Source organism: Chiloscyllium plagiosum, unplaced genomic scaffold (assembly GCF_037043375.1).
Source record: "Chiloscyllium plagiosum isolate Xiang-an unplaced genomic scaffold, Cpla_swu_hap1 HiC_scaffold_7, whole genome shotgun sequence".
NCBI classification, from domain to species: domain Eukaryota; kingdom Metazoa; phylum Chordata; class Chondrichthyes; order Orectolobiformes; family Hemiscylliidae; genus Chiloscyllium; species Chiloscyllium plagiosum.
The window spans coordinates 33,360,476-33,386,815 of NW_028270145.1; the positions used below are offsets into that span (position 1 = coordinate 33,360,476).

The 26,340-nt window shown below is 40.7% G+C and overlaps 1 protein-coding gene across 1 annotated transcript in view; it reads left to right on the plus strand.

The window, feature by feature from the left end:
* The window catches only part of LOC122551441 (zinc finger protein Helios-like), a 229,577-nt gene that overhangs the window by 12,391 nt on the left and 190,846 nt on the right, over nt 1-26,340 (plus strand). The window contains exon 2 of the mRNA XM_043693360.2: nt 12,270-12,400. The gene's annotated coding sequence lies outside the window, so the exon portion shown is untranslated. The remainder of the gene's footprint in view (nt 1-12,269; nt 12,401-26,340) is intronic.

The window sequence follows — 26,340 nt, forward strand, 5'->3', positions numbered from 1 at the left end:
CCAGTTCCTGCCTAAAAGCATTGTAATTCCCCCTCCCCCATTTCATACTGTCTCCATGAGTATAATACAGACCCAGAGACCTGAAACCTGGCATGGTTCGTTGCCAAGCACCAAATCCAATATGGCCTCCCTTCTGGTCAACCTATCTACATATTGTGTGAGGAATCATTTCTGGACATACCTGACAAAAACTACTCCCCCTTAAGAATCCTTCTCCAGCTTTCTCATTTCCCCTCCCCCCACCTTATCTCAGTCCCAACCCTCGGACTCAGCACCACCTTCTTGACCTGCAATCTTCTTCCTGACCTCTCCGCCCCACCCCCTCTCTGGCTTATCACCCTCACCTGAACCTCCTTCCACCTATCACATTCCCAACGCCCCTCCCCCAAGTCCTCCCTACCTTTTATCTTAGCTTGCTTGGCACACCCTCCTCATTCCTGAAGAAGGGCTTATGCCTGAAACGTTGATCCTCCTGCTCCTTGGATGCTGCCTGACCTGCTGCGCTTTTCCAGCAACACATTTTTCAGCTCTGATCTCCAGCATCTGCAGTCCTCACTTTCTCCTGGCACACCAGAGGCAGCATACCACATGGGAGTCTCGCTCATGATCACAGAATCTCCTGTCTGTCCCTCTCAAGGTTCAATCTCCTATTGCTATTGCTCTCCTATTCTTCCCCCTTCCCTTCTGAACCACAGAACCAGGCTTAGTGCCAGAAACCTGGCTGCTGTGGCTTTCCCCTGGTAGGTTCCCCCCCCCCTCCTCCTCCTCCTCCAAAGCCCCCCCCCCCAACAGTATCCAAAATGGTACACTGCTTATTGAGGAGAACGGCCACAGGGGGTTCCTGCACTGTCTGCATATTCCTTTTCTCTTTTCTGACAGTCACCCAGCTACCTTTGCCTTGAAACTTGGGTGTGACTATCTCTCTATAACTCCTCTCTATCATCTCCTCAGCTTCCTTTATTCCTCCTTTCCACATTCAACATGGCTAACCGTGGTATAATGGATTTGGCTGTTGCTACATTCCTCTGAGAAGCCATTCCCCTAATAGTATCCAATGTGGTTCAACTTTTTGCAGGAAAATAGACAATAGGTGCAGGAGTAGGCCATTCTGCCCTTCGAACCTGCACCACCATTCAATATGATCATGGCTGATCAGTATCCTGTTCCTGCCTTATCTCCATAACCCTTTATTCCACTATCCTTGAGAGCTCTATCCAACTCTTTCTTAAGTGAATCCAGAGACTGGGCCTCCACTGCCCTCTGGGGCAGAGCATTCCACACAGCCACCACTCTCTGGGTGAAAACGTTTCTCCTCACCTCTGTCCTAAATGGTCTACCCCGTATTTTTAAGCTGTGTCCTCTGGTTCGGCACTCACCCATCAGCGGAAACATGTTTCCTGCCTCCAGAGTGTCCAATCCTTTAATAATCTTATATGTCTCAATCAGACCCCCTAGCAGTCTTCTAAACTCAAGGGTATACAAGCCCAGTCGCTTCAGTCTTTCAGCATAAGGTAGTCCCGCCATTCCAGGAATTGACCTCGTGAACCTACGCTGCACTCCCTCAATAGCCAGAATGTCTTTCCTCAAATTTGGAGACCAGAACTGCACACATACTCCAGGTGTGGTCTCACCAGGGCCCTGTACAGCTGCAGAAGAACCTCTTTGCTTCTATACTCAATTCCTCTTGTTATGAAGGCCAGCATGCTATTAGCCTTCTTCACTACCTGCTGTACCTGCATGCTTACCTTCATTGACTGGTGTACAAGAACACCCAGATCTCTTTGTACTGCCCCTTTACCTAAATTGATTCCATTTAGGTAGTAATGTGCCTTCCTGTTCTTGCCACCAAAGTGGATAACCATACATTTATCCACATTAAACTGCATCTGCCATGCATCTGACCACTCACCTAACCTGTCCAGGTGACCCTGTAATCTCCTAACATCCTCATCACATTTTACCCTGCCACCCAGCTTCGTATCATCAGCAAATTTGCTAATGTTGTTACTAATACTATCTTCTGTATCATTAACATATACTGTAAAAAGCTGCGGTCCCAGCACTGATCCCTGCGGTACCCCACTGGTCACTGCCTGCCATTCCGAAATGGAGCAGTTTATCACTACTCTTTGTTTCCTATCAGCCAACCAACTTTCAATCCAAGTTAGTACCTTGCCCCCAATACCATGCGCCCTAATTTTGCTCATTAACCTCCTATGTGGGACTTTATCAAAAGCTTTCTGAAAGTCCAGGTACGCGACATCTACTGGATCTCCCTCGTCAATCTTCAGAGTTACATCTTCAAAAAATTCCAGAAGATTAGTCAAGCATGATTTCCCCTCATAAATCCATGCTGACTCTGACCTATTCTGTTACTACTATCCAGATGTGTCGTAATTTCATCTTTTATAATAGACTCCAGCATCTTTCCCACCACTGAGGTCAGACTAACTGGTCTATAATTTCCTGCTTTCTCTCTCCCACCTTTCTTAAGTGGTACAACATTAGTCACCCTCCAATCCGCAGGAACTGATCCCGAATCTATCGAACTCTGGAAAATAATCACCAACGCATCCACGATTTCTCGAGCCACCTCCTTCAGTACCCTGGGATGTAGACCATCAGGCCCCAGGGACTTATCAACCTTCAGACCTAACAGTCTCTCCAACACCAATTCCTGGCAAATATAAATTCCCTTAAGTTCAGGACCTTCAGCCCTGAATGGGCTGAATTGCCCAGGTTCCAGTTGGTATGTGGTATGAGCATCTGATTATAGGCAATTTCAAGACACCAACAAAATATTGGGCATCAACATCTCTGAACCAAGGCTAAATATGTCATGGAAGACTAAAATTGTCATATTTTGAATTAAAATAAAACAATGTTTAAAATAACTTTGAAGAGATGCTAGAAGCATTTTGGGAGATTACATCTCTGTGAGACATTGTTTTTTTTTCCATGTTAGAATGTGTTATGTGGAAGATATTTTGTTTTTTTAAAAATCAGGTTATTCAATTTTTGAGGAAAATAAGCACTTCTTTAAAAAGTGAATAATCTTTTTAAAAATTCAACATAAGAATGATCCCAGAGATGAGGGGCTTGTCATATGAGGAGCAGTTGAGGATTCTGAGTCTTTACTCAATGGAATTTAGAAGGATGAGGGGGTGATCTCATTGAAATTTAGAGAGGCATGGATCCAGTGGATGTGGCGAAGATCTTTCCAGTAGTAGAATAGATTAGGATTGAAGGGTCAGCCTCAGTGACGAGATAACTCTTTAGAACTGAGATGAGGAGGAATTTCTTCAGCCAGAGGTGGTTGATCTGTGAAACTGACTGCCACAGAGGACTGTGGAGGCTAAGTCTTTGAGTGTATTTAAGACTAAGATTGCCTCATGTGCTATCAAAATTGAACTGGGACTTCGATGTTGTGTCCATTTCTGAGACATGGATATGGAAAGGACAGGAATGATTGTTGCAGGTTCCGGGGTTTAGGTGTTTCAGTAAGATCAGGGAAGGTGGTAAAAGAAGGGGAGGTGTGCCACTGTTAGTCAAAGACAGTATTACAGAAAGGCAGAAGGGATGTTTGAGGACTCATCTACTGAGGTAATATGGGCTGAGTTTAGAAACAGGAAAGGAGAGATCACCCTGTTGGGAGTTTTCTATCAGCCTCCAAATAGTTCCAGAGATGAAGAGGATCAGATAGCAAAGATGATTCTGGATAAGAGCGAGAGCGACAGGGTAGTTGTTATGGGGGTTTTAACTTTCCAAATATTGACTGGAAACACTATAGTTTGAGTACTTTTAGATGGGTCAGTTTTTGTCCAATGTGTGCAGGAGAGTTTCCTGACAGTATGTAGGTATTCCTGATGAAGTGCTTAAGCCAGAAACATTGATTCTCCTGCTCCTCAGACACTGCTGTGCTTTTCCAGCACCACACTCTTGACACAATATGTAAATGGGTCAACAAGGAGTGAAGCCACTTTGGATTTGATATTGGGTAATGAACTAGGCCAGGTGATAGATTTGGAGATAGGTGAGCAATTTGGTGATAGTGACCACAATTCAGTTACGGTTACTTGAGCGATGGAAAGGGATAGGTATATAATGCTTGGCTTTTGCCCGAAACGTCGATTTTGCTGAAGCTCCTCGATGCTGCCTGAACTGCTGTGCTCTTCCAGCACCATTGATCCAGAATATAATGCTTGGGGAAGAGTTATAGCTGGGAGGAAGGCAATTATGATGCATTTAGGCAAGATTTATGTTGTATAGGATGAAGAAGGAAACTGCAGAGGATGGGCACAATTGAAATGTGGAGCTTGTTCAAGGAACAGTTACTGCATGTCCTTGATAAGCATGTACCTGTCAGGCAGGGAGGAAGTGGTCCAAGCGAGGGAACCGTGGTTTACTAAAGAAGTTGACTCTCTTGTCAAGAGGAAGAAGGAGGCTTATATAAAGATGAGACATAAAGGCTCAGTTAGGGCACTTGAGAGTTATAAGTAAGCCAGGAAGGACCTAAAGAGAGTGTGAAGAAGAGCCAGGAAGTCTTTGGCAGGTAGGATCAAGGAAAACCTAAAGCTTTCTGTTGGTATGTCAGGAATAAATAGGGTAAGATTCGAGCCAGTCAAGGACAGTAGTGGGAAGTTGTGCGTGGACTCTGAGGAGATAGGAGAATATTTTTTGTTAGTATTCACACAGGAAAAAGATAATATTGTCAGAGAGAATACTGAGATACAGGCTATTAGACTATATGGGATTGAGGTTCACAAGGAGGAGGTCTTAGCAATTCTAGAAAGTGTGAAAATAGATAAGTCCTTTGGGCCAGATCAGATTTATCCTAGGATTCTCTGGGAAACTAGGGAGAAGATTGCAGAGCCTTTGGCTTTGATCTTTATGTTGTTATTGTCTACAGGAATAATGCCAGAAGACTGGAGGATAGCAAATGTTGTCCTCTTGTTCAAGAAGGGGAGTAGAGACAACACTGGTAATTATAGACCAGTGAGTCTTATTAAAAGGCATCTGGATGGGTTCATGAATGGGAATGGTTTAAAAGGATTTGGACCAAATGCTGGTAAAAAGGACTAGATTAATTTTGGGATATCTGGTCGGCATGGATGAGTTAGACTAATGGGTCTGTTTCCGTACTGTTCAACTCTAACTCTGGTAAGGAGATCCAGGATTACAGGGAGACAGCAGGAGAATAGGATTGAGAAACATTTTAGCCAAGATGGAATGGCAGAGCAGACTCTCTGGAACAAAGGGCCTCATTCTGTTGCAGTATCTTATGGTCTTATATCTTATGATCAAGCAATGTAATAATATAAAATAGAGGAGCACCTTTAGGCTTTACAGTCCATCAAGTTTGTTCCACCATTCAATAACATGTTGGCTGAACCTCTCTGAACTTCACTTTTACACCTTATTATCTGTTAAACTCATAAACTTATTTAAAATCTAAGTGACATCATTCTAACTTTGTATAGGTTATAGATGTGGACCTTTATCTTTTTAAAGTGGCAAATATAAGTAACTGAATTGAAATATTTTTAAAAGTTTTCACAGAAAGTTACTAGATTGCATTATATTGTGTTTGAATCATATCTTTTGCAGTCAATGGAATCAGGATTACCATTCCCAGCACAATTTACAACCATATGAACTTAGCCTTTGATTATATAATTGTCCCAAGACACACGACAATCTTCTTGAAAGACAGAGGAGAATGAAAGACGTATTGAATGAGGAAGTAGATTGAGAGCTACCAAGACAAAATTTCAAAATGATCAAGTACAAAAGGAGGAGAGACATAAATACAATAACTGTACCCTAGAGAAAAAGTATTAGGGAAACTAATGGGGCTAAATACCAGTAAGTCCCCTGAACCTGACAGGATGCAGTCTAGGTTATTAAATGAAGTACCTTTTACAGCTGCTGAATGCAATGGTACTAATCTTCCAAGAATCCTTAAATTCTAGAAAAGTCCCAAAGAATTGGAAAAAGGGAAGGAAACATAAATCAGATAACTATACACCTTTTAGATTAATGCCTGTTGTTGGGAAAATATTAGAATCTATAAGGATGTAATAGTGCATTTACAAATGCATAACATGGTCAAGAAGAGCATAGCTTCATTAAGGGAAATCATGCCTGACAACTTTACCAGAATTCTTTGAGGAAATAACAAGCAGGATAGATAAAGGGGAAGCAGTGCATGTAATATATGTGGATTATTAGAAAGCATTTGGTTACGTCTTCTTAAGAAAAGTTCATGGTATTAGGGGTAACGTTAGCATGCATAGAGAATTGGCTAAGTAATAGAAGGTCAAGAGTGGGATAAAGGGAGCATTTTCAGGATAGCAATCTGTAAATTCTAGAGTTACTGTTGACGTGTGGTATGCATGGATTACCAGAGGCATTTGACACAGTGACACACCACAATCTTGACCAAAGTTATAGTTTATGGTATAAGAGTGACATTGTCAACATGGTTACAAAATTATCTGGGTGATAGGAAACAGAAATTACTGGTCAACGGACATATTTCAGGCTGGAAGAAGGTTTATAGTGGAGTTTCTGTGGGGTGGATATTGGGACCCTTGCTTTCCTGATATATATTAATCATAGAACCCCTACATGTTGGAAGGAGGACATTTGGCCCATCAAGTCTACATTGACTCCCCTGAAGACCCATCCACACCTAGCCCCACTCCCTATCCCTGTAACCCTGCACTTGCCATGGCCAATCCAACTAACCTCCACATCTTTGGACTGTGGAAGGAAACCAGAGTACCTGGCGAAAACCCAAGCAGACACTGGGAGAACTTTCAAACTCCAAGGCTTGAATCAAACCTGGGTCCCTTGCACTGTGAGGCACCAGTGCTAACCAGTAACCACCATGCCCCTTCCCTACTCTGGGTCTTGGTGCACAGAGGACAATGTCAATGTTTACAAATTACTTGGAAGAATTGTAAACTTTGAGGATGAGGGACAGCAACATTGTTCAGGAGATTCAAATCATGATACTAAAAAAACACATGCTGCAAAGTCTTATGCTACACCCAGAAGAGAAGATATGCTGTCATATCAGGTGATGAAGTAATGTTGAACTCGGAGTAAGATGCCTCAAGATGCCTTATTTTGCCTCGAGATGTACACTATCATTGCTAAAAGGACTACATGAAATTCCTCATGAGACAAAAGGTATCATATCAAAGACCTCAGCAAATGAACAAAATATAGGGGCTGAATCTAAGCTGGCATCTAACAATCCAAAAATCAGAGCCAGCAATGCTTTGTGGTTCTTTTTGTGGCTTTCTGTTGACCTTTAAAGCTTTCCCAATCTTCTCACTTCCCACTGATCTTGGCCACTTTGTATGCCTTCTCTTTCAATATGATAGCCTCCCTTATTTCCTTAGACACCCCTGAAAGATTACCCCTTTCCTTACAGTCCTTCCTTTTCACTGGAATGTACTTTAACTGAGTACTTTGAAAAGTTGTTTTAAAAGTCTCCCACTGCTCGTCAACTGTCCCACTATAAAGTCTTTGTTTCCAGTCTACTTTAGCCAATTCCTCCCTCACCTATTGCAGTCTCCCTTGTTTAAGCACAGGACCCTGATGTTGGATTTTATCTTCACCCTCTCCATCTATATTCTAAATTCAACCATACTATGATCACTCCTTCCAAGAGGATCCCTAACTATTAGGTTATTAATTATTGTCTCATTACACAGAACCAAATCTAGGATAGCTTGCTCTTTCATCGGTTCCATTGCGTACTGTTCAAGAAAACTATCGCAGATACATTCAATGAACACCTCCTCAAGGCTACCTTTACCAAGCTGGTTCGACCAATCAACATGTAGATTAAAATCCCCCATGATAATTGCTGTACCACTTTTACGGGCGTTAGTTATTTCTTTTGTTTATTGCCTGCCCCAATGTCATGTTATTATTTGGTGGCCTATAGACAGTCAGCTTAAAATCAAGAGAGAAAAACAATTCCAGAGGGAACAACCTTTCCTAATCTAGTATGATTATCAGTATGTGACCAGATTACAGCATGAGAGGAAGCCATCAAAAGAGGAAGATTTTATGATTTAGTGACAGCGCATGAAATTGGAAATCAGTTTGGAAAACTGACGTGATTTGAAATTGTATGATTTTTAATTTGGGAAATAGAAAATGTTGATACATCTAGCTATAATGTTTTATATGTTTTGATCATGTTCAAAGCTAAAAGGATGTACACTGAACTTTGCCCTTGTGATGTTGATTGTTGTTGTTGTTGTGTTGTGTTGTTTGCAATTATAGATTTTATCTAACATACAAGTGTTCATTTGTGTAATACCAAAAATATCTTGGATTTTTTTATCATAAAGGAGGGATTTCATAATGACTTGTATGTTAAATAATATACAATATTTGGATAAGCTACAGTAAAGTATACTTTCTACTTGACAAGGAGTCACCTGTCATGGAGGTCCAAGGTCAATTGACACACATAATAGAACAGCAACAATAATAATGCTGCATTAAAGCTTTGTTAAAACTTTGCTAATCTGTGATAGTGAGTGTGGTTCTTTCAATCTGGGATGTAATATTGACAAGTACTGTGACAATTCTGACAGGATGAGTACATTGGTAATCAAACTCCACGAGCCATACCAAAAGTCTAAATGTTTTATTTAATCACCAAAATGATCAATTTGCATCCCTTTATTACGATTACCTAGAACAGAAAGAGACTTGCAATAAGGTTTCTTTGATAAGCTCAAAAATAACTTACTTATTAAGAAAAAATGTATTCTTTAAGCAAGTGGTAAAATGGGCTATTAATTAAACTACTATGCAATCTTAAACCATATCCTATAATCTTGTATACAAGCATCATTCATACATAAACTACACAGGACAGTTCTGCAAAAATGTCATGAGTTTGAAAAAAATGAGCAAAAAACCTTGTATCTTGAGGGTGAAAATTCAGATTGGGTTGATTACTCACCATTCTTTTGATTTCCTGTCAATGAGATCTAGTTGTTGATAGTTGCAGACTGGTGGAATTTTGGACCAGATTTCGGATGCAGATGGCAAATTAGTTGGGAGTCCTGATTACAATTTCAATTATCAGTTTTTGCAAACTATTTCTGCGAGGGAAAGAGCTTTTAGCTGGCTTTGCTTAAATATATTTCCTCTTATTGACAGAGAGAGCACTGGTTCTCCTTGCATGCTTTCTCCACAATAGCTACAGCTAGCTGTGTACTGAAAGGCAATTTTTGTTCAAGGTTTTTCCTGTGCAAACTTCAGCACAATCCAAAGGTTTTTACAAGTTTGTCCAATAACTTAAGGCATAAAATTATATCTTCTCTTCTCTTAAAAGCTTTGGACACTCTTTCAAAATGCCAATCCTCCTTTGTAGAAAGTTGTTTCTAAGAAATCATTGATAAAAATCCGTCTTCAAAATCTGTAATGCACAAAAAATTTAATGTGTCAGTTACCCACAGATTAGTTGTATACAGTTTATATATAAATAATAATCTGTAGTCCATCTACTAGAGCTTTTATATGTACAGTCCCGGGAATTGAGCCATTTGATCTGACTGATGGTGCTGACACTACCAAAATGTATTGAAGCAGATGTGTATTCTTGCAGTGACACTGGCACATACAGCACAGTGATTGGGCTTTTCTGCTCTTCGATTCAGATGCATAAGTTATGGAGACTTTTGAGACATTGCCTGACGTGAAGAAAAGACAGATTTATGAACCTCCAAAGCTTTCACTGCATGAAGCATTATGTAGTGATGCCAAATGGCACATTTCCCCCCAACTTATGACTTAGTTAAGGCAGGAATCAGATGGAAGCAAATATATTATCACTGATTTAAATAACTAATTGATTTAAATAACTTGTGTATCAGGTGAAGCAATATTGCACAACAGATAAATTTGAGTCTTAAGCTGCTGGAAGAGGAGATGGCAACATTATATGACACTTTGTAAATAGCAGCTGTTTTAGATGTTGAGTGGACAATGTCACAGTATGAAACTTGATCCCACCTTACTATTAACTTGAGAAAAATTAATGTTCTTTAAATGATGCAATGGAGTTCAGGTACATGTAAGTTACATGTGATTAAAAATCAACAGTCCATATTAGACAATACTAAGCATGTGCATAAAGAGCTAGATCAATAGTGACATAAGATCACATTGATACTGAATCCTGACTGTAAGGTTCCAGAACTTGTCCTCTTAAAATATGGTTATGTTTAGTAAAGTATATCAGTATTAACTTACAAGAATAGGGTCTTCATTTTTGCGGCATTGTCAACTGACTCTCTATTTAAGGATGACATCTGTTCAGGGTCATGAGTTTCATAAGTTTTGAACTTGTGAATGAACAGACTGGTTCTGTATCCACAGATCTTTTGGCAGACACACAAGATGTTCCATGTGGTAATGGGATGTAGAAGCAAGATTTGCTCTCTTCTCATTCTTCATTGTTATCTCCCCACCTCATTATTAAGGTTTTTCATCTGAAAGCATGATGTAACTTGGTAGACAATTTGTCCACACCTTGAAAAATGTATAGCAAATTCTTTTCAGTCATTTATATCAAAGCTGTCATTCTTTAAAAAGAGCTTCAGAGTCTCAGTAGTATTTTCTTTCTCTGCTCCTGGATCACTGCCCACTTGAAAAATCAAGACGTGGTGGGGGGAGGGACAAATACTTTTCGGCCATCCTGGCAGAGTCCAGCCAATTATAGTTGGTTTTGCAGGATTTGTTTTTGCCTGAACACAGCCAGATTTACAAGCAAAAGGACACTTGTATTTGTTTGATGGTTCTACCTTTGAATCTGGAGAATGGAGTGGAGTCTTTGCTGGTGAAATGTTTCAACATTTTTTGTGATGCTAATACATAGTCCAGGTCTCATGACTTTACAGGAGTGTGGTGACAACAACCATTCTATAATTTAGGAAAGTTGATTTATGGAGATTTTTGTTGTCAAATGTATACAATTTTAATTCATTCACAGGATGTGGGCATCACTGTCTCGGTCAGCATTAATTGCCCACCCCTAATTGCCCAGAGGCACTTCAGAGTCACCTGCTGTGGGTCTGGAGTCATGTGTCAGCTAACCAGGTAACACAGTTGCCTTCTCTAAAGGATGTTAGTGAACCAGTTGGGCTTTTTCCTAACAATCAACAATGGTTTCATGTTTGTCATTCAACTATTAATTTCAGATTTTTATTGAATTCAAATTCTACCATGATTCAAACTCAGGTCCCTAGACCATTGCCTAGTTTTCTGGATTAATAGTCTAACAATAATATCACAAGGCCATTGCCTCCCCTCCCTGTCTATACTGGTGTAGCTTGTACAAGGCTGAGTTGTTGCCCCTGATCTGATGTTGGATTTTCTTTTGAGAGAGGTAGCTGCCATGGTATGGGAAGTTATCAAAGTATCTGTTTTAACTTATATGGGAAATAAAATATTTGACTAACTAGGTCGGGTTGAATATGTGTTTTTTTTAATCCTGGCAACGTCTAAGGACAGACTATGCAGAACTGAAGAGGTTGAGAAAGCTTGCAAATCTGGTGCAGAATGGGTGATAACCACACAGTCGGCAACGTACTGGAGGTCATATATGTTTACGGTGGTCATTTTAGTTTGGCACAGACAGGACTGAGGTTAAAGAATTTTCCATCTAGGCAATATTTAATATTCACACTAAAGAGAAGTTGAATTTCACGGTGAACAAACACTAGTAGATTTTAAATATATGCAGACTGTCTCATTTTGCTTAACACTGAATTTTAAAGATAACTGTTTCAGATCTCCCACTTAAGACAAATGCAAAGAAATTACCATGAAAGCATTGCAAGATTATATTAAAGTTTATTAGACATTCAAATCTCTATAGAAGATTCATTGGGTCTCTCAATTTACTGAATAAAGTATGGTTAGGTCTATTAATGTAATGAAAAGTTCCCTGTGTCATATTCAGCATGTACCTTTAATTTACATAGCAATAAATATTATGTCAGATATTCCTATGAAGATCGAAAACCACACTCTGTTTCTGGCAGGATTTCCTCTGCCACTGGAAGTAGGTGATACAGGATAAAGTGTGTCAGGATTTTCCCCACTATGGACTACAGGAAAGTACCTTGATAGTTTCTGCAGTGTGATTTATCTTCCTTTTTGAAGATAATTACAAATATCACGTTATTTAAATCACAGAAGAGTTCTCTTTCTTTCCAAATCTGCAGGGTGAGAACATGAATCTAGATGTGAGCAGAAGTTTACAGCTTTGAAGACCTCAGCTGGAACATCTTCATCAGGTCCACAGGCTTTGAACTTTTTTATGCATTTGATTGGTTGTTGAAGCTCTCCAACTAAAGTAAGTTGATTCTTTGATTCTACCACTGAGTACTGGCGAATAGCTTCTGAAGGATACAAGCTGACAGTGTGGATTTATGGTTGAGGATTTGGAAATGAATTTCCAGCACTGATGGATGGTAATGTCATAATCAAGAAGAGAGACACTTACCTGTGAACAAGGGGATTTTGTCTATCTGGCCCTTATGGCTTCAAAAAAGCTTTGCATGTTAGGACAGATACTGTTGAATCTTGTCTTATCACTTGCCTTTATTGTCCAAATTTGTCTTTGGGTCTCAGTCTTCAAGTGATGGAATGCTGTCTTCTTGACAAATGACATTGGGTTGTCTTACCAAGCAATGAAAGCTGTTCACTTTTGTTCCAGCAGGCAACATATTTCTGCATAGTTTTTCAACCCTGATAACAATGATGTTTGTACCTAATGATCTGGTCACAGTGATCCCACTGTTCTAACATTGAGTTGGATGTGTGAAAATTTTCCAGATTGGTTATGAGTTCCTTTCGAAACTCCTGTATCCGATCAGCATGCTTTAATCCTAATACATTGTTGTTTCTCCTCTTTGGAGATTTGTTTGTTGTAATTTCTCTGTGCTAGGTAGATGTTAATTACCAATCAAATAAATCAAAATTTTATCCAATAGCTATCAGGCCCCTGCACAGATAAAGTGACACAGACATTACTTAGACCTTTGGCTTAAGCAATGACATAATGGAGGAAGTGGCAATGCTTTGATCCAACATCCTTTCATGTTTTGTATTTGTCCTTCTAGTGGAAGATGATGTTTGTTATTTTGAGGCTATGCTGAGCACACTAGTCAGCAGGAGGATAACATCCACACTGGTTTTTCCCATGTTGTTTTCCCCAATGGTTCCTCTCCAAACAGGAGAATCACAAACAACTCTGGCAGTAAAGTTATCCAGAAGGTTCTGAAACAAACAAACAACAGAAATTGCTGGGGAAACTCAGTAAGTCTGATGACATCTGTGGAGATAAAACAGAATTAGCTTTTTGAGTTCCAGTGACCCTCCTTCAAAGAAGGATAGCCTTTTTTTTTCTTTTGAGATAGTGGTGAGGACTCCATCAAGGTCAGAAAAAAGCATCCCATTTCCACCTGCATTTGCTTCCCAGGCAATGATAAAGCGCATAGATTGTACATGTTATCCAAAAGACCTGAAAAGGCTATGACAGATGAATGTATTAAGTAAGAGACTTCTCAGGCCTGGTGGGGAAAGGGAGGAGACGTCAAGTAATAAGTTCAAGGTTCATGGTTATATGCCAATGGTTGAAAGGAGCACTGTAAAAGAACCTGAGGGAGATGTGGAGTAAAAGGTTGTTTTACTTTATTCTAAGATTAGCTGCCAAGTTTGTGTGTATGGAACTATGTCATAATGTCAGATCACACTATACAAGTCTCCATCTGTAGTGTTCCAGAAGTCCGGTTCCTTTTAAATATTTCCCTTCTCGCCTTTAACCTATGCCCTCTAGATTTGGATTCCCAACTCTGGGGAAAAAGACCTTGAGTATTCACCCTATCAATGCCCCTCATATATTTATAAATCTCTATAAGGTCACTCCTCAGCTTCTCATGCTCCTGAGGAAACAGCTCCAGCCTATTCAGCCTCTCCCTATAGCTCCAACCTCCAACCCTGGCAACATCCTTGTAAATCTTTTTTGAACCCTTTCAAGTTCTGGTCTTTTGGAATATGAAACTTCAGTATTGCTAAAAACAAAGATACATTTTGTCGGAGCTTTTCATCTTGTAGTCATCAGGACAGTAAGTCAGAAAACCAAAGTGAAGGAAAAATATATTTTTAATACTGTATGAATGGACAGTGTTGATTGGTTGGCAAATGGACGCTGATTGTTAGAGTTGTTGACATGGTGAATGCACCAGTCAGTCATACAGCACGGAAGCAGACAGTCCAGTCCAACATGACCACACTGACCACATATCCCAATCTAACCTAGTCCTATTTGCCAGCATTTGATCCATATTCCTCTAAACCCTTCCAATTCATATACCTATCCAGATGCCTTTTAAATGTTGTAATTCCTCTGGCAGCTTGTTCCAGTCACACACCACCCTCTACGTAAAAAGGTTGCTCCTCCGGTGCCTTTTAAATCTTTCCCCTCGCACCTTAAACCCTCTAGTTTTGGACTACCCCATCCTAGGAAAAAGACCTTGGCTATTCACCTTATCCATGCCCCTGCTAAAAGGTCACCCCTCAGCATCTCCCTATAAATCAAACCTTCCAATCCTGGCAACATCCTTATAAATCTTTTCTGCGCCCTCTCTAGTTTAATAACATCCTCCTTTTAATGATGACTGACTGTTAATTGCCAAAATTTGTTTTATTTTAATTACGGCAGATTGACTTATCAAGGCATTGTCCTGAGAAATTAACCAGGGAATGGCTGTTAGCTATTTTTTTTATAGTTGAAACAGGTATGGTGTTTGTTTATGTTCTTGCTATTTGCTAAGGACATAGCTCTGTGTATTTGCAAACATCCACCACCAACGCTGTGTATTTGCAAACATCTACCACACTGCCGCGACTATCTACAAGGTACATTGCAGAAATTTAGCAAAGATGCTTAGATAGCACCTTCCAAACCCATAACCACTTTCTTCTCAAAAGACAAGGTTAGCAGACACATGGGAACTGCACCAGCTTTAAGTTTCCCTCTAAGTCAGTTTCCATGCAATTCCTTCCATGCCGTTGGTTCAAAATTCTGGATTTCCTACAGCACATGGACTGTACTGGTTCAAGAAGGCAGCTCGCTACCTCCTTCTCAAGGGCAACTTGGGATGGATAATAAATGCTGGTCCAGTTGACAATGCCCACATCCCATGAACAAATCCTAAAAAGAAAAATTGCATGTGGCTTTCAATGTATGCATGTGCACCATACTAAAAGACCGGATGCACTCTCAGGATTATAAATTAAATGTTGTTTAATTATAAAACCATATCTAATGTTGGACATGTGAGTTTTGCTTGGATGTAATCAGTACCTTGCATGTAGCAAACAGCTGAAGGGAGATGCTATTTGATATGATCGGCTAGTCTTTAGGACATAACAGCCTGAACTCCTGGTATCATATCAGCACTGAAATTCATATACCACATGACCTCAGTTCATGGTTTTGTGCAATAAACCATGAAAGCTGATCTGATCAGGTTAGCCTTAAGGTTGTCTTCATGCCTTTTTCAGCATCAAGCTTGGTCACATACTGGTGGTACATATAGATTGTCATGATATAATGGTATAGTACAAATGTGTTCAGCTTCCTTGCTTGGTACGTAGGCAAATAGGCTAGCAATGTGAAATGAGCATGTGGACATGATATTGCTGTGGCAATCTTCTTGCATATAAAGGAATAGTTCACACTGTGTGTTTAACTTGATCAACACCAACAAATCACTCCAACTATTTGTCCAATTCATCCTGTGCAGAACCTGTCATAGAGTGAAAAGGGTCTGTGGTGTGCAAAGTATTGGAGAGGATTCTGAGAGTCAGGATTTATGATCACTTGGAAGACCATAGATTGATTAGAGATAGTCAGTATGGCTTTGTGAGGGGCAGGTCATGCCTCACAATTGTTATTGAATTATTTGAGGATGTGACAAAACAAGATGAAGGTCGAGCAGTGGATGTGGTGTATGTGGATTTTAGCAAGACATTTGACAAGGTTCCCCATGGTAGGCTCATTCAGAAAGTAGGGAGGCATGGGATACAGGGAAACCTTCTGTCTGGATACAGAATTGGCTGACCATAGAAGACAGAGGGTGGTGGTAGATGGAAAGTATTCAGCCTGGAGTTCGGTGACTAGTGGTTTTCCACAGGGATCAATTCTGGGACCTCTGCTCTTTGTGATTTTTATAAATGACTTGGCTGAGGATGTGGAAGGGTGGGTTAGTAAGTTTGCTGTTGACACAAAGATTGCTGGAGTTGTGGATCGTGTGGAAGGTTGTTGTAGGTTGCAACGAGACATTGACAGGATACAAAATTGGGCTGATAAGTGGCAGATGGAGTTCAACCTGGCAAAGTGTGAAGTCATTCACTTTGGAAGGTCGAATTTGAGTACGGAATACCAGGTTAAAGGCAGAATTCTTGGCAGTGTAGAAGAACAGAGAGATCTTGGGGTCCATGTCTATTTATCCCTCAAAATTGCCAGCGAGGTTAATTAAGAAGGTTGTAAACAAGGCAAATGGTGTGTTGGCTTTCATTGGCAGGGCAATTGAGTTTAAGAGCCATGAGGTCATGCTGCAGCTCTACAGAATCCTGGTTAGACCACAATCTGAATATTGTGTTCAGTTCTGGTTGCCTCATTATAGGAAAGATGTGGAATCTATAGAGAGGGTGCAGAGGAGATTTACCAGGATGCTGCCTGGACTGGAGGGCATGCCTTATGAAGAAAAGCTGAGGGAGCTAGAGCTTTTCTCATTGGAGTGAAGAAGGATGAGAGGTGATTTGATTGAGGTGTATAAGATGTTGAGAGGCATAGATAGCATGTATAGACAGAGACTTTTTTTCCCCATGGCAGAAATGTATTCGCAAGGGGGCATAATTTTAAGGTAATTGGAGGAAGGTTTAGGGGAGATATCAGAGGTATGTTCTTTACACAGAGAATGGTGGGTGCATGGAATGTTCTACCAGCAGTGGTAGCAGAATCAGACACATTTGGGACATTCAAGCAACTCTTGGACAGGAATATAGAAGTTAGTACGATGAAGGGTATGTAGTCTGATCTTAGAGTAGGATTGAAGGCCTGTACAAGGGCCTGTACAGTTCTAAGACAAACTTTCTTAATGTCCCTTTTATCAAGTAATGATTGATAGAGCCTGTTAATGTTCACTTACAAGAGTGTAGGCCTCCTTTCACTGACGTTGGACTGGAATCACATATCAGTCATACTGGTTAAAGATAACAAGTTCCCTTCCCAATCTCAGCCTGTTCATTTTTACTGATTTCCAGTGTTTTTAAAATTTATTTTTCACACATTCTATTAAGATTCTAAAACACCAATGTGGTTTCTGCACTAAAAATGGGGTGGAAGGACATCGAAAATCCATTTGGTATCCATAATGTTACCGTGCAAAACATCTAGCTGAAACCCAACTGGACTTCATACAGGCACTATAACTGTCTTTATAATTGGAAAATGCAGCAAGTGGAACATATGAGTTGCAGGGTATTTTGATGGAAGTGGATACCCTCGCCACCAACTGAGCTGGGGAACGCCACTTGAATGAAGGCAATTGCATTGCCTCACTCAGGACATATCCTGAGCAGAGGGACTCTATATTGACCAAATGGTTAAAACTTTCTTCAGGACCCAGGCCAGCTAACCGTTGTGGTTGCTGCCGGACTGTGGACTCAAGGCAACAAAAGAGTCCAACTGGATCTCAATTGAGTAAGAGAACTCCAAGGCTGTTATCCAGAAAAGTATGAACTGTGGAAAGTCCATTTACATCTGGTTTGGAACAGTTAAATTGGTTCTGATTTGGATGATCCTAAGCAATCAAAATAAATGTCTGGTTAAATGGTCACCTGGTTCAAATGGAAGTCAATACGAGCAAAGCCATTTCGGTGATTGCAGAACCAGTCTTTAACAAAATTCACTCCAAACTCCAACCCCTAACAACGTTTGCATAGGCCTCAGCTAGACTGAGAACTTATATCGGGGAACCTTGTACAGATTAAGGGTGCAACTTCAGTTCGGGTCTCTTATCTGAAACAGCTGATTCAGTTAATGTCGGAAAAGTTTCAGACCCAAGCTTAATGGAGCGAAATTGGCTGGGAAAGATTCGCCTAGACTGGCTCAACATTTTTCAATTAGAAAATGGCTGCCTAACTGAAGTCCTAATTAAATTTCTGGAGGTTTTTCAGGAAGGTCCCTGTGAAGAGTTACAGATACCTAGGAATCTGAGATGAACATGGCAGATGTTGCTGTTTAGTGGAAAATGAATTTCCTCTGAGACTCTCCTGGTGCAAGTGGTGAGCTACTGTGCCTTACATGCCACCTGTCTCAGGCAGAATTGGAGGAACCTGACTTGGTGCTAAAACAGCCCAAGAGGAACTAGAAAAAAAATAAACCAGCCACGTCCTCGAACTCTGGGAGGGATGTCGTAATTGTAATGAAAGTCAGCCAGCCATAAAATAGAAGTTCCTGATTGGACCAGATTAACAGCTTCTATCAGGGAGCCCTTGCTGACAGGTATAAGCAGGAGTGTCAGAGGTTCTGTTCACTCTGAGAGTGGCTCTAAGGCTCTGAAATCAATGTCAAAGGCTCTCCATGTAAATGAAGGCTGACTTACCGAATATCGGCATTTATTTCACAGTAAAAGATGTCAGACAATCTTCAGAACAGATTTTAGATTCAAATGGGTAATAGTTAGCAATCCTGATATTTGACACCGTCAGATTTTCAAACTACTTATATGAGAGAGAGAGGAAAAAAAGCTTTTAGCTGGTTTTGCTTCCCAGTTTGTCTACTACTGACTGAGAAGGAGAGCTGTTTTCTGCATCAAATTTTTTTTCAACAAATTATGTCTTATATTTATGAAAACACACAGCAACCTGACCCCAGAAGCTGTTCTTGCACAAAAAAAGCATAGATCCTAGGGTTTTACAAAATGTGTTTTCCAGCAATAAGGGACTATAAAATTTACCTGTTATCACTCAACAGCTTTATAAAAGGACATAATGATGTTGGTACTGGATTAGTAATCCCAAGACCCTGGAAATGCTCTGGGAACCCAAGTTTGCACATCACACCACTGTAGCTGATAGAATTTGAATTTAATTTCAAAGAATCTGATTTTTTTTTTAAATGATGACCATGAAATCATTGTCAATTGTTGTAAAAGTCCATTTGGTTCACTCATGTCCTTTTTAGAGAAGGAAATGAGATTACATTACAGTGTGGAAACAGGCCCTTCGGCCCAACAAGTCCACACCGACCCGCCAAAGCGCGACTCACCCACACCCCTACATTTACCCCTTACCTAACACTACGGGCAATTTAGCATGGCCAATTCACCTGACCTGCACATCTTTGGACTGTGGGAGGAAACCGGAGCACCCGGAGGAAACCCACGCAGACACGGAGAACGTGCAAACTCCACACAGTCAGTCGCCTGAGGCGGGAATTGAACCCGGGTCTCTGGCGCTGTGAGGCAGCAGTGCTTACCACTGTGCCACCGTGCCGCCCACAAAATCTTCTATCCTTATTTGGTCTAGCTTAGACACCAGACCCACAGCAATATGGTTGTCTCCTAACTGTCCTCTCAGCTGTGACTATGAAGTTAAAACAAAGGAATAAAATCAGCTTGACTACTTGGTATTGACATATGCATCATAAACAACCTCAGTAAACCCGGCTGTGTTGACCGTGCAAAGTGATCCGGGAGCTCGGACCAATATTGGGGAAGCTGTTTCACAGATTAGTCATGCAACAAAATCCTGAAACTTCCACTGTTATGGCATTGTGGTGCACCTACATCGAATAGACTCCAGTGGTTCTGGAATGTGGTACATCACCATTATGCAAATATTTAGGGATGGGCAATAAATGCTGGCTGAGCTAATGAAACTCTCATCGCTGAATGATTTTAAAACAACTATCCGTCATAAGTTCTTACTAAATTGACTTCTTGGCAAGTTTTCAGAAGATGTGTAGCTCAGGTTGAGGTTCTGGATGTAGGTTTGCTTGCTGAGCTGGAAGGTTCATTTTCAAACTTTTCATCACCATACTAGTTAACATCATCAGTGAGCCTGCAGATGAAGCACTGGTGGTATGGCCTGCTTTCTATTTATGTGTTTAGGCTTCCTCTGGTTGGTGATTTCATTTCCTGTTCTTTTTCTCAGGGGGTGGTAAATGGGATCCACATGTCTCTGTCTGGCTTGTCCTAGATCGATGTGTTGTCCCAGTCAAAGTTGTGTCCTTCCTCATTTGTATGTAAGGATACTAATGAGAGTGGGTCATGTATCCCAGTGGGTAGTTTTTTTGCCTATTTGTCCAATGGAGTGTTTATTACAGTTCTTGCAAGATATTTGCTTGTCTATATAGGGTCTTTCAAATTCATTAGCTGCTGTTTTAGTGTGTTGGTGGGTTTGTGGGCTACCATGATGCCAAGAGGTCTGAGTAGTCTGGCGGTTATTTCCGAGTTGTCTTTGATGTAGGGGAGAGTGGCTAGGGTTTCTGGACATGTTTTGTATGCTTGTTTGGGTTTGTTGCTGAGAAATTGGCGGACTATGTTCAGGAAAAATAACAGGAAATGACATCACCACAAGAAATGACATCACCAACTCAAGGAAACCTAAACACTTAAATAGAAAACGGGCCATACCACCAATGCTTCATCTGAAGACTCACTGATGATGTTACCTAGTATGGTGACTAGATGTCTGAAAACTTAACTGACTTCTTTTTTTGTTGTTCTCTTTTTGAATTGTAGAGACAATTTCATAATTATGCTGAATCTAGTGGTATAATCCTTTCATAATTTTTGACCAAAACTTTTTCAATTCTGAAAATTGTTATCTTGCATTCTACAGCCTTACAAACTTCACAAATTAACAAAAATACTGCAATTGTTTAAAATTAAAATTAGTGGCTGAGCAATAAATACTACAGGTAGTTCTCCTATAATGACGTAGTTGTGTTCCAGCGAAACCTTGGGGTCTATGAGAAAGGTGGGGTTAGGAGCAAACCAGTGAAAAATGTCACTCGCCATCACTCAAAAATCACCCAAAGCCTAACACAAAGTATAACACAGCCTGAACAAAAGTTTAAATTGTGTTTATTAATGAAACAGAAGTAAATTTAACAATTACATTGAAAAAGTATTGTTATTGCAGAGACAGAGGGTTGTCATCATTACCACTTTCAGGTGCAGTTATGGTTGCAGAAGTGAGTGGCTGTGGTTGATTGTCTTCTGACTGTTTCTTGGGGTTTGCTTTTTAAAAAAAGACATCCAGTTTTTGCTGCTTTGCCTTTTTCCTTCTGTCCTTGAAAAAGCTGATCATAGGGTACCAGATGAATGAACTGCTACCCTGCTGCATTCTGCATTATAATCGTCCTCTAAGAGGTACAACTGCCTCTCAATTTCCTTCAGAATAGGAGACAAAAGAGAAGTGGAAAGCTCTCGTGGTGCTGCATCCTGACTTCATCTTTTTCATCTCCAACTTCCACATCCCCCTCAGCGACAATCTGTTATCGATCAGCTATAGAGATGTCTTTACAGTGAGACTCAAATGGCTCTTTGATATCCTCACTTTCCACTTCTACAAAGCCAACCTGCTTTGTAAGGGCGACGCAATGCTTTTTTTTTAATTTTTGGGAGCTCCTCTGATGGTTCATATCCTTTTTAAAAATCTTGAACAAAATCTGGACAAGTTGCCACCAAACTGCCACCATACTTACTGACATCACCCAGGCCTCTACAATAATGTCAATACCACTTTTTATGTTAAAGCTTGACCAAAGTTGAAGAACACTGTCCTTCTTATCCTTGTCAGTAGCTGCAATCAGCCTCTTAAGTATGCTTAAATAATAAACTTTAAAAGCTGATAATGCACCTGGTTCATGGGTTGAATGAGAGAGGTTGTGTTTGGAGGTAGGAGTAGCACAAGAACAAAGTAGAAAGGCAAATGGTATGTATAAGAGTAATGCAGGAATTATACAGGGCTTATATAGGAATTATAAAGAATATTATTGTCTCAGAGGGAGAGCAATGAACATTCATTAGTCTAATTTTTGAGGTGAAGCTACTCAATGTATCATCCTGTACCTCTTACATGCTCTGATGGCTGCTAACATTGGCAGAACAGAACAAAGACTTCGCTAACATCACCACATGTGCAGAACAAAGCATGTGAAACAATTACCACTGTAATCGTGCTATTGTGAAGCGGTAGGCATTCTCAAAAATTCCATAATTTAATTCTTCAGCAACATTATAGCCAAATCGTACTACTGAAACACATTTTATACGAAAACTACTCATACCAGATCTGAGCTTGGATTCCTGGTAGCGATCATACTGCCTCATCCCACCTTCAGTCCTTTCTCCTGGTTCTATTCCACCTGGACCATCATATTAGAAACTGTTTCATCAGTGCCAAGGAATATAACCTCAACTCATGGCTCCTGTCTCCTGAGCCAGGCAAGACATACACCTGGCCTTTCAAAAAGACAATCCCATCCCAAGAGTATGGCAAGCAGAAGAAAGGGATTAAGTACAGCAAGAAAAGAAAGAAGTACAGGGACAGCATCTCATACATCAGTATTTTTTCTACTCGTGGGATGTGGGCATCATTGTCCTGGCCATCCCTAGTTACCCTTGAAAAGATGCTAGTGAGCTGCCGCCTTGAACTGCTGCAGTCCATGTGCTCTAGTAGACCCACAATGCCTTTAGGGAAGGAATACCAGTATTTTGATTCAGTCACACTGAAGATAATTGAACATGGCTGCTATGGAATGTTAATGGTGGAGGGAGTGGATGTTTGGGGATATGGTCCCAAACAAGCAGGCTGTTTTGTCTTGGATGGTATCAAGCTTTGTGGGTTTTTTGGAGCTGGACAAATCCAGGCAAGAGCCCTTGACTTATGCCTTGTAAATGATTGACAGGCTTTGGGGATTAAGGAGATGAGGTACTTACTTGGAGATTCCTCACCTCTGACCTGCTGTTATAGCCACTATATTTATATGGCAAGTCCAGTTCAGTTTTCAGTCAATGGTAATCACAGGATATTGATTATGGAGGATTCAATGATGATACTGTTATTGAATGTCAAGGTGTGATGCTTAAATTGTCTGTTATTGGAGATGGTCATTGCTTGGCATTTATATGGCCTCAATGTTACTTAACACTTTTCAGCCTAAACCTGGATATTGTCCAGGTATTGTTACATTTGACAATGGGCTACTTTGGTATCTGAGCAGTCATGAATGATACTGAACATTTTGATGTAGATACAATCCCCACTTCTGACCTTCTGATGAAGGGTAGGTCATTTAAACAGTTGAGGACAGGTGGGCCTAGGACACTACCCTGAGGAATTCCTTGAGATGCCTTGGAGGTGGTATGAATGACTTCCAACAACCACAACTATCTTTCTTGATGCCAGGTATGACTCCAATCAGTGGGGAGTTTTCTTCCTGATTCGCAATGACTCCAGTTTTGCTAGGGCTCCTTGATGCCACACTAGGTCAAAAGGAGACTTGATGGCCAGGACAATCACGCTCACCTTACCTCTGGAATTCTGCTCTTTTGTTTATGTTTGAAATGAGGCTGTAATGAGATCAGGAGCTGAATAGCCCTGGTAGAACCCAATTGTGTCGCATTGAGCATGTTAGTACTGAGCAGGTGCTGCTTCATAGCACTGTTGATGATAGCTTCCATCACTTGACTGATGATTGACAATAAACTGATTGGGCAGTAATTGAGTGAATTGAATTTATCCTGCTTTTGGTATACAGGACATACCTAGGCAATTTTCCACATCCGGTGGGTGTCAGTGTTGTAGCTGGACTGGAATAGCTTGGCTCGGGATATGGCAAGTTCAGGAGCACAAGTCATCAGAATTATTGATGGGATGTTGTCAGGGTCCTTAGATTTTGCAGAATCCAGTGCTTCCAACTATTTCCTGATATAATGTGGAGTGGATTGATTTTGGTTGAAGACTGGCATATGTGATGCAGGGATCCTCTGGAAGTGGTATGAGATGTATCAGCCACTCGGCACTTCTGACTGAAGATTGTTGCAAATACTTCAGTTTTATCTTTTGCACTGATGTATTGGGCTTCCCCATCATTCAGGATGGGGATATTTGAAGAACCCCCTGCTCCAATGATTTGTTTAGATTGTCCATCACTGTTTACATCTGGATGTGGCAGGACTGCAGAACCTGATGGTCGAATTGCTTAGTTCTGTCTATTGCTTGCTGCTTATGCTGTTTGACATTGACATAGTCCTGTTTTGTTTCATTTTTAAGTATGCTTGGTGCTATTCCCGAATTCTTTTTAGTACCTGGAATTGATCCTCTGGCTTGACGGTGATGGTAGAGTGAGGGATATTTCTGGGTCAAGAGGTTACAGATTGTGATAGAGGATGATTCTGCTGATGGCCTACAGCACCTCATGAATGACCAGTCTTGAGTTGCTAGGTTTGTTTGAAATCATCCTATTTAGCATGTGAAAGTGTCACACAGCATATTTCAAGGTTTTCTCAATGTAAAGGTAGAATTTGTCTTTTCAAAGACTATGTGCACTGGTCACTGTCACCAATACAACCATGGACAGATATATCTGTATCTGCAGTAGGCAGATTGGTGGGAATGATGTGGGAATTAAGTATGTATTTCCTTCTTGTTGGTTCCCTCCCCACCTGTCACAAAGCAGTCTAGCAGCAATGTCCTTTTAAGGCTCTATCAGTCTGATTTTAATCAAGCTGGTGCCAAGCTACCCTTGGTGAAGATTGAAATCCCCCACACACTCTACGTTCTGCAACTTTGCCTCCTTCCAGTGATTCCTCCAAGTGTTGTCTGATATAATGGGGCATTAATTCATCAACTGAGGAAAGACTGTATGTGGTAACCAGCGGGGTAGTCTCCTTGCCCATATTTGAGCGAGTGCTGTGAGACGTCATTGTGTTTGGAGTCAATGTTGAGGACTCCCCAGGCAACTCCTTCCTGACTGTATACCATTGTGCCACCACCTCTGCAGGGCCTGTCCTGCTGATTAGATTGGACATAACCAGGGATGGTGATGGCGGTGTCTGAGGCATTGTCTGTAAGTTATGATACCATCAGTAAGATTATGTCAAGCTGTTTTTTCACCAGCCTGTGAAACGGTTGTCCCCGGTTGATGTTAGTAAGGAGAACTTTCAGGGTCAATGACTTATGCAGTTATTTCTGGTGCTTTGCATTTATTTTTGAGACTTTCTAGTGATTCACTATAACAGACTGGCTTGCTCGGATATTTCAGAAGGCAGTTAAAACTCAACCACGTTGCTGTACGTCTGGACTCACATGTAAGCCAGACCAGTAAGATCAGCAGTTTCCTTCCCTAAAGGGCATTAGTGAACCAAATGGGTTTTCTGACAATTGGCAACGATGTGGTCATCACTCGACTCTTAATTCCAGATCTTTTATTGAATTCAAATTCCACCATCTCTTGCAAGATTCAAACCTGTAACCCCAGAACACTACCTGGGATAGGATTAATAGTCTAACAATAATACCACTAGGCTATCATCTCCCTCGAACCACCAGTTACCAGCAGTGTCTCACAACAACTGATTTCAGATTGCTTTAACTAAACCATCACTGTCCACAATGCAAATCTGAATAATGAATAATGACTTTTGCTGAAAAGTCAAAATAAAAGATGGAATTGTACCATTGTGTCCTAATGGCAATAGAGCACATACTTATCTGCGTGTTCTTGAGAGCCACCAGCTTTTCCTAGTATATGCCCATCAGCTTTCTCCTTCGTCAGGAACACCAATGAACAATGTGTTCATCCAAGTCCTCTACAGCTGTGGTGCATGCTCTTGACCTGTGGTGAGTGAAATTACTCTACAGGAGCAGATATCTGTCACCAGATTACCCTTTATTGACAAATGAACAGTCCTTGAATGCAGGTTTGCTCGCTGAGCTGGAAGGTTCATTTCTAGATGTTTTGTTACCCTACTAGGTAACATCTTCAGTGGGCCTCAGGCGAAGCAATGCTGAAAATTCCTGCTTTCTATTTATGTTTGGGTTTATTTGGGTTGGTGATGTCATTTCCTATGGTAATGTTATTTCCTGTGGTGAAGTCACTTCCAGTTGCTTTTCTCAGGGCATCTAACCCCATCTACCACCCCCTGAGAAAAGTAACAGGAAGTGACTTCATCACAAGAAATAACATCACCAAGGGAAATGACATCA